Genomic DNA, 12,179 nt, shown 5'->3' on the forward strand with positions numbered 1-12,179 from the left:
CGTGGTGTCTGTCTCTGTCAAATAAATAAATAAAATCTTTAAAAAATAATAAAAAATAAAAATTATATGTAGAACCAAGCACTATAGTCCAGATAGTGTCTAATATGTGCAGAATGCAGTTTGTGGCTAGTGTATCCCTTGATCTGGTCACTCTCTTACTACCTTTCAGGGGAAGCTCTCGTCTTCCCTCAAGTCTTGATCTTCACTAGATGATTCTAGTTTATTTCATCTCCACTGAAATGATAGGATCCAAAACCTATCCACAGTCTAGGTGCCCACCAGCAGAGACACTTGGATTTATTAAACTTAAAAAAAAATTGAACGTATTTTTTTAAAAGATGGCTAGATCCAAACACAATATTGTAGATCCTATCTAAGTGAAAAGGAGAATAGAAATATCACCTGCTTTATTTTGGACACTATATTGCTCATAATGCAAACTGAGCTTCTGTTTTTCTATTTATGATATACCGTTAACTTATTAAATTTAAACTCAACAAAAATCTCCAGTTTTTTGGACACCCTCTATTATGTTATATTGGTAGGATTTTTTAAAACTCAAGTAGTAGGGGTGCCTGGTGGCTCAGTCAGTTAAGCATCCAGCTCTTGATTTCAGCTCAGGTCATGATCTCGGGGTCCAGGATCCAGCCCCATGTCGAGTCCCAAGCTCAGTGGGGAGTCTGCTTGAGGATTCTGTTCCTCTGCCCCTCTCCCTCTTGTTCATGCTCTCTCTCACTCTCTCTCTAAAATAAAGAAATCCAGGGACACCTGGGTCGCTCAGTCAGTTAAGCGTCTGCCTTCGGCTCAGGTCATGATCCCAGGGTCCTGGGATCGAGTCCCACATTGGGCTCCCTCCTCAGCGGGGAGTCTGCTTCTCCCTCTGCCTGCCGCTCCCCCTGCTTGTGCTCGCTCTCTCCCTGACAAATAAATAAATTAATTAAAAAATAAATAAATAAAAGAAATCTTAACAAAAAAAAAAAAACCTCAAGTAGTAGGTTTCACATTTATTCCTAATAAATTGAATTAGTTCTTCCCAATAATATATGCTGTCAAAATGTTTTTGAATCTGTGGCACAGAGTCTTGCTCCATTGCCATTCCATCTGCATTAACTTGAATATCTTGGATAAGGTGGTTCACCCATCTATGAAACCACTTCTTGAGGTCCTACAATGTTCAAGGAACATTTGTTAAATAATTCAGATTATAAATCTCTCCATCAGTACAAATGGAGCCAGATATGTTTCTGTGCCTACTGAAAAACCAAGATGAACTGGTATTTATAAAGCCTTTACCTAGCAGAGATCATGATTTTGCATGTTCATTCATTTTGCATAATTACTTTAAATTGACCTCTGACTGTCCATGTTTTCAGGCCTCCTAGAAATGGATTTTTTTCAACCGTTAAAATCACAAAGTTTTAGAGCTTGAAAAAAAATGGATTCTCTGGCCCCAAAATCAGTTCTTTACATAAACCATTTACATGTAATGGAGAAAATCATTTTAGAAATATTTCCTGAACAAAACTGGAACTTGAGAGCTTGCTAATTGCAGTTAAGACTTGTGTGCTCAACAGGAACATAGCACTCTTCTATTAAGGGCCGTTCAATTAGCAGCTTAACCATAAACAGATGCTAGGAGGAAAAGTTTTAGGTTATGTCTCCCAAAGTGTCTTTTTTTAAAAGCAGAATTGCAATTCTCAATAGTATTAGTTGATTTACTGAGAACTTCAAAGACAAAAAAAAAAACTAATTAGGAAAGAAAAGGGATAACTGAAATAAAAATGATTACCAAATGTATATATATTTCCAGTTTCCTAAAGAATTCTGCCCGTTGTCAGTAGGATTGTTTTTTTTTTTTTTTTTAGAGATGGGGGAGGGGCAAAGGGAGAGGGAGAGAGAGAATCCCAAGCAGACTCCATGCCCAGCGTGGGGCCTGAGGTGGGTCTCAATTTTACAACCCTGAGATCATGACCTGAGCCAAAATCAAAAGTCTGATGCTTAACTGACTGAGCCAACCAGGTGCTCCTAGAATTTTTCTTTTAGGAAGCTTAGACAAAGGGCAGACCCTCAGTGGGTCACATTCATTTTCTGTCTTATCTCTAAGTCCACCTTTTTCTTCCTTTCCTCATTCAGGTACCTTGAATTTTCTATCACCCCCTTCTCTAGCTCCTCTCCTCTCTCTAACCCACAATAAAACCCTACCCAAATAAAAGAGTTGCTATCGGTCACTCACACTTTAGTATGAATTTTCATCATTTTTCTTTTCCAAAATATTTGTATTTAAGCTATTAATAGTTATTACGGAATGAAGTTCATTACCTCTATCAATAGATTCCAAACAGAATTATTCTAGAGCTAGAATCCCCTCCAAATCTTACTCTTTTTTTTAGCACTGTTTTGCTTAGGTGTCTGGAGCCATGATAATGGTTAGCATACACGCTATAAATTTATTTAACATGAGAGAGTTAAAAAGAAAGAATTAAGATTTAAGAATTTTCCCCAGGAAAAGTTGCCAAGAGAGTGTAAAGAAAGATACAAAAATCCTTAGGAAGCACATCCTTTCAAGTAGGATTTAAGAGTAAGGAAAGCAAGGAGGCTAAGAACTGAAAGGAGCATTGGAAATCACCATGCCAAACATTTTCATTTCATTAGCGACAAAACTAAGGCCAGAGAGGTTGAATACTTGCTCGTTGACATATGGCTCTTAGTGGCAGAAATGAGGCCAGCATTCAAATCTCCATATTGGTTTTTAGTTTGTTCATTCATTCATTCATCAAATACTCATGGAGGGTCTCCTGGGCCCCAGGCTGTCTTGCAGTTCTGGGATGCAGTCATGAATAAAGATACTGTGTGAGTGTCACTGTTGATCACTTTGTCATAGCTGTGGGTCAAGAGCTGTTCCCCAGATCACTGCACAAGAACCTGACTGACCTGCAGGACATGGCAGTGAACAAACTCCCCTGATTAATTACAATCAGCAGAGTGCTTAGTGGGAGCTTAGCAGGAGCTGACATAAGTATTTTCTCGCCATAGATTTCAGGGGAATTTCAACACATGTGTTTCTGACTCACTGGGAGCCTACAGGAAGACTGGATATCGAAAATCTTTCTATCATAGCTATGACTTGAAAGGGTAAAGACCCTCACATTCTACCAATAAATAAGTAGGATTATAATAGATTCTCTTTTTTAAATTCAAACCTCTCACATTTTAGCCAGTACCAGTTTGGTCCTCCAACTTCGCAAAGATTGATCCGAGTACTATTTTACAAGACCCTATTTGGTAAAAAGTATGACGAAAAAGCTTCCCTCCTGCCTTATGTACCTAACTTCAGATACACAACATTCTAAAACAGATTTATATATTGCAAAAGAAAGACTAAATTTTCCCGAGCAACTTCTTTTGTGAGGCATTGAAATTGGTGATTTGCATGTTATTTAACTTAATCTCCCCCCTAATGCCACAGAAGGAGCTAGGGTTTTGGATTTAGGGACCAAGGCTGAGATCCCCGCCCTGACGTTAATTAGGTGTGTTCTCAGTAACAGGCCTGTCTAAGCCCTAGTTTATCTGTAAATTGGGGCCAGTACCACCTCCTCTCAGACTTGTGGTGAGAATTGCACATGGGATTGTCTGGTAAGTGGCAGTTATTTAGAAAACATTAATTCTTCTTTTCCTTTCCTCCTTTCTTTCAAACTGCTTATTTCCACCTGGTTCCAGAGGTCCACCTTGCAACCTGACTTAGATTTCCTTTTCCTGCCTCGACTTCACACAAAGTTCAAGGCCCTCATGTTCCAGGAAGCCTGGCCTGGCCAGGCTATTCTCCAGCCTGCCAGCTTTAAGCTCACTCCTCATCCTCCTTAGATGGATGCCCCTATCATTAAAATCTGTAAGAGCTTATTACATACGTCCTAATGGAAACTGGGTTCCCGTGAGGGTCTCTTCCAGTGACTTGTGACTTAGCCACAGTCACTGTTATGAGAGGGCCATGCACGCAAATGCCCAAACTACGTTATTACAAAAAGGAAAGCAAAGTGAAAGACTATATGCTCAATATAATTTCATTCGGAGTTGTAAAACGTCTATCTAATCTATGTGTTTGTACATGTGTAGAAAAAAATTGGGAATTGGTAAACACACGAAAATGAACAGTGTTTATGTTAGTGGGTAGGATTGGGAGGTAAAGAATAAATAGGGGATTTTACTTTTTACTTAACTGAACTGGTGTGTTATTTTGATTTTTTTACAAAAATTATTTATGCAACAAAAAATATATTTCAAAAAATACAATGAAGAAAAAAATGTGTATTCAGTTTTAAAGGATCTGGGATTAGATGTTTGAACTGTTTTTAAAACAGGTAACAGAATGATATAGTCTCTCATTAACATTTTCTAATGATAAAATAATCTTGCCATTTGGCTCATTGTGTGCAGAGATATCTTCTTTCAGATTATTTGACAAACACAATCTGAACTCATATCAATTAAATTTGGAAGTGACCATTAGCATTACAATTCCTGCCAAGGGGAACCTATGCTTGAGTTTGATTACAGGTAATTCACAAGCCGGAAAGTATGCAAGGGTGGGACAATTTAAAGTATTTATTAGAAGGTACCACATTCAAAGTGAAAATAAAGCATCTTTAGATTCATTTTCAAAACATTCTTACAAAACACCTGCTATGTATCCTCTTGTGTGCTGTGCATTTTTACCTATATGTTCCTTATTAGGGTCTCAAACAACCTGGTAAAATAGATTGTGCTAGCCTCATATATGGACGGGAACACTGAGGTTTGGTAAAGAGACTAAAAATGATTTGCCCAGGGTCAATCAGCTAATGGCATCAGAGCCAGGACATGAATCCTGCTCATTTGACTCACGGACTTGGGCTCTCGGCTTGGTATCGCACTGCTGGTGAAGATACTCTGACTTGTGAATTCCCAGGAATACACAGGCGAGTCACAGGGGCTCCTGAAATCAACAATATGCTTTTCCCCTTGGGTTGTGGCATACACCCTCTGTCTACTACCATTGTAACCATCCTTACCAAATGCCTATTTGCATTCGTCTGGCAGCAACCCCATAGAATTAAAAAAAAAAAAATCATCCAGTTATTACTGAAAGCTTTCTCCTGTGTCACCATAGCCAGTATAACAGTGGTGAATGACAATTCGGAGACAATAACATCTGCCGTGTCCTCTTCAGTAAGCTCTTTGACTTAAATTAGAATTTCACTACACTTCTTTGTAGTTAAACAAAGTCTGCATCTTGTTGAAAGTAATAGAACTTATTTATACTTGATATCCTTTGAAAAGTGGTGGCAATTCAGCAACTCAAGCAGAAAGTCTTCCCTAATTCTTCCAGATGAAGCGACACATCATTATCAGATAACAGCATTGTGAATATTTAAATATTGGCATAAACCTATCTATTCATTTCCAAAACTGTTTGAGATCTACCAGGGGAGATGAATTGGTGTGTGTCTCTTGATTCCGCTTCTCAGTGTTTGGAGGCCATGTATACTACCAGAAGGATCACCCAGGCACCAGATCCTGCACCACCTGTTTTCTGTAGCTCCATGATGCGTTTGCAGTTATGCATGACTTTTCTCATTGCCAAGATTTTGACCAGCATTTCTTGCTTATCATTCTTACTCTTGTCTTTGCACTTTGGGTGAGTCATCACCATATTGTCACCGAAGCTTTCTGGGGTGAAACTCTGGATCTCTTTTTCTGTCATCCCAGACAATCCTATTGGATGAGTCTAACCTTTAATTATGTTGTTGGGGTTTTTTTTGTTTGTTTGTTTGCTTTTTACTAATTTGAAGATACCTACGTATGTCAGCCCTAAGTCCAGATGTAAACTGTGTTTTCTTTTGCATAAAGCTTGACCTATAAGAAAGTCCTAACTTCAGGGAAATAGTTAACAAAATTTATATATGATCTTTGAGTCACCTTTACCCCCCTCCATCCCCAGCACACACACATTCTACCACTGGTCCTAGGTTCATACCCTTGACCTAGCCCATACGTGATGTTGAACAAGTCACTCCCTTTCTCTAGGTCTCTGTTTCCTTCTCCACAAAGTGAAGGCGTAGGTCTATCAGAGGCAGGCTTCTTGTTACCACCCCTCCAGTGCCCATGGAAGGCATCACGAGTTGAACACCAAACACTTTCCCGATGAGCCTGGAAATGGCTATAAGATCCTCAATACAATATCCTCGATATACACAGGTAGATGATATATCATTAAAATAACTTTCAGAGATCCTTCCCCTTCTCAAAACCTCTCTGTCCAAATTAGACTCTTTTAGAGGATATTTGGGTTTCAGATTTCAGATTCCTAGAGGAGAATAAAGGGAGCACCGATGATTGGCACGCTTAGGAAGTTTCTCTCATGGCCTGGACTTGTGCCAGTTACTCTGGTGGAATTTGCAAAGAGAGTCACATACTCAGAGGGTTTGGTAAGTCTGATGACATTTTTATAAGATTGACCTGGAAATCTTGTGTTTAAATACTGATTGGACTGGGTAATTACCTTGCTATCTTATTGCAAAGATGAGAAGTGATCCTTAAATATTTTATTAATTTTGTGAAATATCATAGCACTTATCAATTGCCATGCTCTCTCTCTTCTAAGCACATTTCAGCTATGAAATCATTTAATCATCACAATAACCTTAGGATGGAAGTACCATTAAAACCTTCATCTTACAGATGAGGAAACCAAGGCTCAGACTGGTTAAGCAACTTGCCCAGGGGCACACAGCTGGTCAAGGGTGGAGCTGAGATTTAAACCCATCTTTCCACCCTTGGATGAAGTTCCCAACCACTGCACTCTTCTTCATCGAGACGTGGAAACCCTATGAGGCCTGATCTCTCCCGTGGGGAGGGCGTTCTTGACTAGAGAGGAGGCTGCCCTCAACCAATACTACCTATACCAGAGTAACAATACTGTAAGAATCAAATTACATAATACATACAAAGGATCTGGCACATTGAGTAGGTATTTGATCCAAGATTCTACTCGGCCTTTCCCTATCAGGAAGATTGCAAATATGTGAATCCAGGAGAAAATCAAGAAGGCATGGTCTCTGTACATAAAAGACATTTTTAATACTGTATCTGAAGGAAATTTTTATTAAAAGTGCCAGCGTTGAAATCAAATAAACAAATACAACCAGTGATTTGAAGAAGGCGAAAATGAAGAGAAATCGTTCATCAGTTAGGAAAATTTCATGGGATGCTTTACATTTATTCTATGGTAGTATTGTAAAGCTACCAGTTTACTGACTTTGCTATATAAGAGATGGAACTTCTTACTCCTACCCACCTTCTCATGGTTCCCTTGTCAGAGAGACATAGAGACACTGAGATTTCTTTTTATTTGACCTGATAAGATATTTATCAAGGGTCTTCTCACTTCAAAACACTGTTCCATTGATCCCTTTCTTGAAAGGCAGCACTGAGGTTCTAAGAGTTCAGAGGGTCTCCTGACAACGAGGGAAGTTTCTCCTGAATTCATCGTGGCCACGCTTTTCACTCAAATGCCGTTGAAGGTATTTAGCAGTTCAGTCCATGGATGGTATCATCCATTGATTGGGATTCCTTTGTAAGTGGTCCTACTGAGCACAGAACATCCTAATAATGCGATTTCAACATGAAAGAGTCAAAGAAAAATTTACAGAGGAGGCTTGAACAAGAGTGGGATTTTGAATGAGGAGAGAAATCTGAATTGTAAAGGATGAGCGAGTGTGTGCAAGGCTAGGGAAACTGGAGTGGGGAGTGAAAAGGAGAACAAGGCTGAATCTTCAGGGGAAGCTTCATTGTTATTTTGTATGCATGATGCTGTATCAGCTAAGTCTGTTTTGGTTGCAAATGACAAAAAAACCAATTCAAACTGGTTTGAGTGGGGGGGCAGGGGTAGGGAAGCCAATGAGTGGGTGTCATTGGCTCACATAACTGCGAAATCCTCACAGCCACTGGGTTTGGGCTTTGCATACTGCCCTAGGATTCCACCCTGTTAGCAATGTAAAAGTGCTTTCTGTTGGTCAAGCCTCTAATTTTGTTTTGGTGAAATCATCTTGGGGGTGGACTTGAGACTGGATTACAGATGGAAAATTAGACACTCAGCTATGTGAAAGGGCAACTCCTGCTCTCGTTCAGAAAAGGCAGAGGTTGTAGGTAAGAAGAGGACATTAAAGAAGTCTAGAGATTGAACATCACGGGTGCAGGGAGGGAGAGGTCTAAAATGGTTGTTAATAAACGGCCTTGGGTCACTGGAAAAAAACTGAACCTTTCATCAAGACAGAAACAGAAGAGGTTTAGTAGGAAAAGATAGATTAACTTGGTTTTGCATTAACTCTGGGGCATTCAGGTACAGATTTCTAGTAGCTCACCTTGAGATCTGAAAATCACTCTGGGCAGCAGATATGGATTTTGGGGGTCCTCCCCAGTGTATGGGCCACCAAATAATAGCAGCATTCAAAGGTTTTGGAAGAGAAAGGGGGAAGGTCTGTAAAGAAAACCAAAAGGAGTACAAGAACCAAAAGACAGTTTCCACAATAAACAAAGAAGAGGAGGAAAAGTGTGAAATTCTAGATGAAATTCATTGAAATAAGAGATAAAAATGTCCATAGGATGTAGCAAACCAAAAAGTCACTATCAAACCAGGTCAGTGATGGAATCCATGCCTTCAACCACTGGGTGTTGAAAAGAATCACAAGCACTGATTAAATCAAGAAAATCAGCATATTTATTGCTCACCTGCCAGGTGAAAGACACCATACCAAGCGGATGGAGAAACAACAATAAAAAGCATGCTACTGTCCCTGAGCACTAAGAGCATAAATTGGTCATTTTATGTTTAATTTGAATTCAATCTGGCATTATAACTTAATTTGAAACATGAGCTGAATTTATTCAGAGGGGTTAAGCTTTCTAAAAAGGGAAGGTGGTTTATATACCAAAGTGTGTAATCAAGATCAGAGGATTTTGTTTAAAAAAAAAAAATCAATCACATATGATTGTGCTCATCAAAATTATTCCTCGTTATCTCCGTTCAAGCCCTAATACGTATTGCAACTTTATCCTATTTCTGGAGTATTCTTGCCACGAGAACAACTTCCAGCTCTTCCTGCTCAGCAGCTTGCCACAGAGGAGGCTTTCCCTCAATAGCTGTTGCCACTTAGTGGCTCCCGTGCCCGCGCCGTTGAAAACACTTCTTCAGTTTCTCCCTCTGTTCTCTCTTCCTTTGAATCAAGCATACTAATGGCATCTATCTGAAAGATGGTCACTTCACCATGCTCGTCTGTCTTTTAGCTCCTGGACTCCCAGTGTTTCATCTTAATCTCTTTTGTAACGCAATATGGCTTTGGGCCTTTTCTGCAGCCCTTCCCAGGTTTCTGGGAGGAAGTGAAGAGACTAGCACTGACAATGGCAGTGGAGTCCATAATTCTCATGACCTTGGAGGGACTGGCTTACATTGTAGAGCTTACAATGTTTGTGCAGATCTGCGAGCCAGCCCCGACGGCGGGGATTCCTCATCCATATCCACGGACATCCTTTAACCCTTGTTGTTTGGTAGATGACAGACCTTCTTCTCTCAATTCACAAACCTTCACGTATCCCCCGGAGGAACATCTAGACCAAATTGAAACTTTCTGTGGCTTGCATGAACTCCACCGAACTGAAATGGGACTCACCTCTTTTCCTTTTCATTCCACAGTTTTGGCTGTGTAAACTCTTGCTGCATTTTCCTCGCTCCCTCTAGCATTTTCTTCCATGTTTCTCTCCTAGCAATGGACCATATATAAGGCCACTGAAAGGCAAACAGAAAGGAATTCTGACGTATCTGCCGTGTTGCGTCCTCCCTGCCTCTGTGCCCCTCCACTGGTGTGGGCCATCAATGGCCAGTTGTTTCTGTGTAGTGTGTATGTGTGATTGGCACTCCCTGCAATTACCCTTTCCACAGCCTCTGCCCCCGAGCAGTGAGGCGTCTTGGGTTACTGATGGCCTCCCAACAAACCTGACTTTGTTCTTTTAACCATCTTCTCTCAATGCCATCTCATTAAAGTATATTGCCAGTGAAAGCAGCCTTGACAAATGCCTCTCCATTTGTAACCTGGTCTGAAACTGCCTAACTCTTCTTGTTGAATGGGCTAAATTTTCCAAAATAGTTTAGTAGAGAACTGAAAAACACCAGTTCATGGTGTCACCTATTTGTTTAAGTAGTTGTGGTAAGCACAGACTACTAGGTTTTTAAATGATTGTCCCGTTTGAATAGTGAGAGGAGCATAATTTCATTTTGTGTCCTTTGGTCTTAAGCATGAATTATGATAGAATACAAGATCCAGGCAATAAGGGAAACCATAGGGGACTGAGAAGTACAGGGGTGATGGGGGCTCCACATGTTGAGTCTCTGGTGGGAATCTTTGGGAACTAAAGCTTTTTCTGGAAATTCTTATGAAAAAGTGGTAAAATGTTCTGCATCTAGATGGAAAGCTGTTCAATAAAAAGTTTGTTAATGTAAAAATAATTACACTGCTTATAATTTCAAATAGAGTAAACAATATCACTGAAAGCAAGAAGGTAGTCCCATCTCCTGTCATGTGGTTTCTTCCCCAGCCCCTGGTTTATTCTCTTAAGAATAAGTAACGGCGTGCCTGGGGGGCTCAGTCGGTTAAGCGTCTGCCTTCGGCTCAGGTCATGATCCCAGGGTCCTGGGATCGAGCCCCGCATTGGGCTCCCTGCTCCGCGGGAAGCCTGCTTCTCCCTCTCCCACTCGCCTTGGCTTGTGTTTCCTCTCTCGTGCTCTCTCTCTCTGTCAAATAAATAAATAAAATCTTAAAAAAAAAAAGAAAGAAAGAAATAATGATGCAGAAGCAGAGCAGAGGAGTGGAGCTAGCACTTCCCAGCTTGGAACACAATTCTGCTCCCAGTTCTTAGCAGACAATGAGTGTTTCCACTGGATTCTTATACTTTATATCTGGTTGTCCTATCACATTCCTGCCTCTGAAGGGATACGCCTCTGCAAAAGGAGGGAAGAATAAAAATAATACAAAAAAACATATTTTTTTTAATTTCAGAAAGGAGAAGGAGTTTAAGGGACGACTCCTTGTCCCAGATACCACCTTAATTAATTTATTTGTAAATACTTTGTGAGCATTTTCCAGGGACACTATACAGTGAAGTGGCTGAAAGTATCCACTTGGGTTCAAACCTCTTGGACTCAAACTTCAACTCCACCACCTTGTTGCTCTTTGACTTAGGTAGCAAGGCCAAAGCACATTATTTAGCTTCCCCATGCCTCAGCTGCCACATTTATAAAATGGGATTGTGGATTAACTGCTATAGTCTGTATCAAATGGTTAAGATAATACATGGGACTTAGTAAGCCCTCATTGACTATTAAGATTATTATTCTTGTATAGGAGGTAAATTTCTAAAAAGTATCATAATAGATTTCTGCCTTCAAGAAACCTTATATGGGCACCTGTAACATTTGTAAAAAAAAAAATTCACATACACTTAAATCTCCCAAAAGGGGCTGCTGTGAAATGTGAAAGAAAGGAATTGGCTAATGTGAATGCTTTATAAATAGACAAATAAACTATTTGGGCTTATGAATGGTGCTACTATTGACCTCAATCCAGTCCCTGTCTTTCCAAAGGATTAGTTACCCCTACTCACTTGAATCTGTAAGGAGGCCCAGCTGAGTTCGTCCAATTTGAATCACGAATGATAGCAAAGCAATTTTACATACTTATATCTCTTAACCCTGCATCGCTATAACATACCTATTTTTTATTTCACAGATTTGGAAGTTGACGCATAAAAAGTTAAGTGTTGGCTGAGACCAACATTACCACATCCGCTAAAAGTCTTAAGTGTATGTCTTGATCGTGAAAATCATGTTTGTGTCAGTGCGAGACTCCCTCAGATGACTTCTCCACTGACAAATAAATCAAATAAGTAAAAGTACAGGTAAAAGGTGTCATTGTATTCTCACATTAATGTGCCTGAGTGAAGCTCAGAGAGAGAAGTAACCGATTAATACACTCAGCAACCCGGGTACCAGGATTCAAACCAAGAGCGTGTTGGTGTGAGGTCCCTGCTCTTTCCACAACCTTATGGGCCTTTTTCTTTTTGGTGACTTCCCCTCTTATGGTTTTTGAGGTTCA

This window comes from Neomonachus schauinslandi, chromosome 1 (assembly GCF_002201575.2).
Source record: "Neomonachus schauinslandi chromosome 1, ASM220157v2, whole genome shotgun sequence".
In the NCBI taxonomy this organism is placed as follows: Eukaryota; Metazoa; Chordata; class Mammalia; order Carnivora; family Phocidae; genus Neomonachus; species Neomonachus schauinslandi.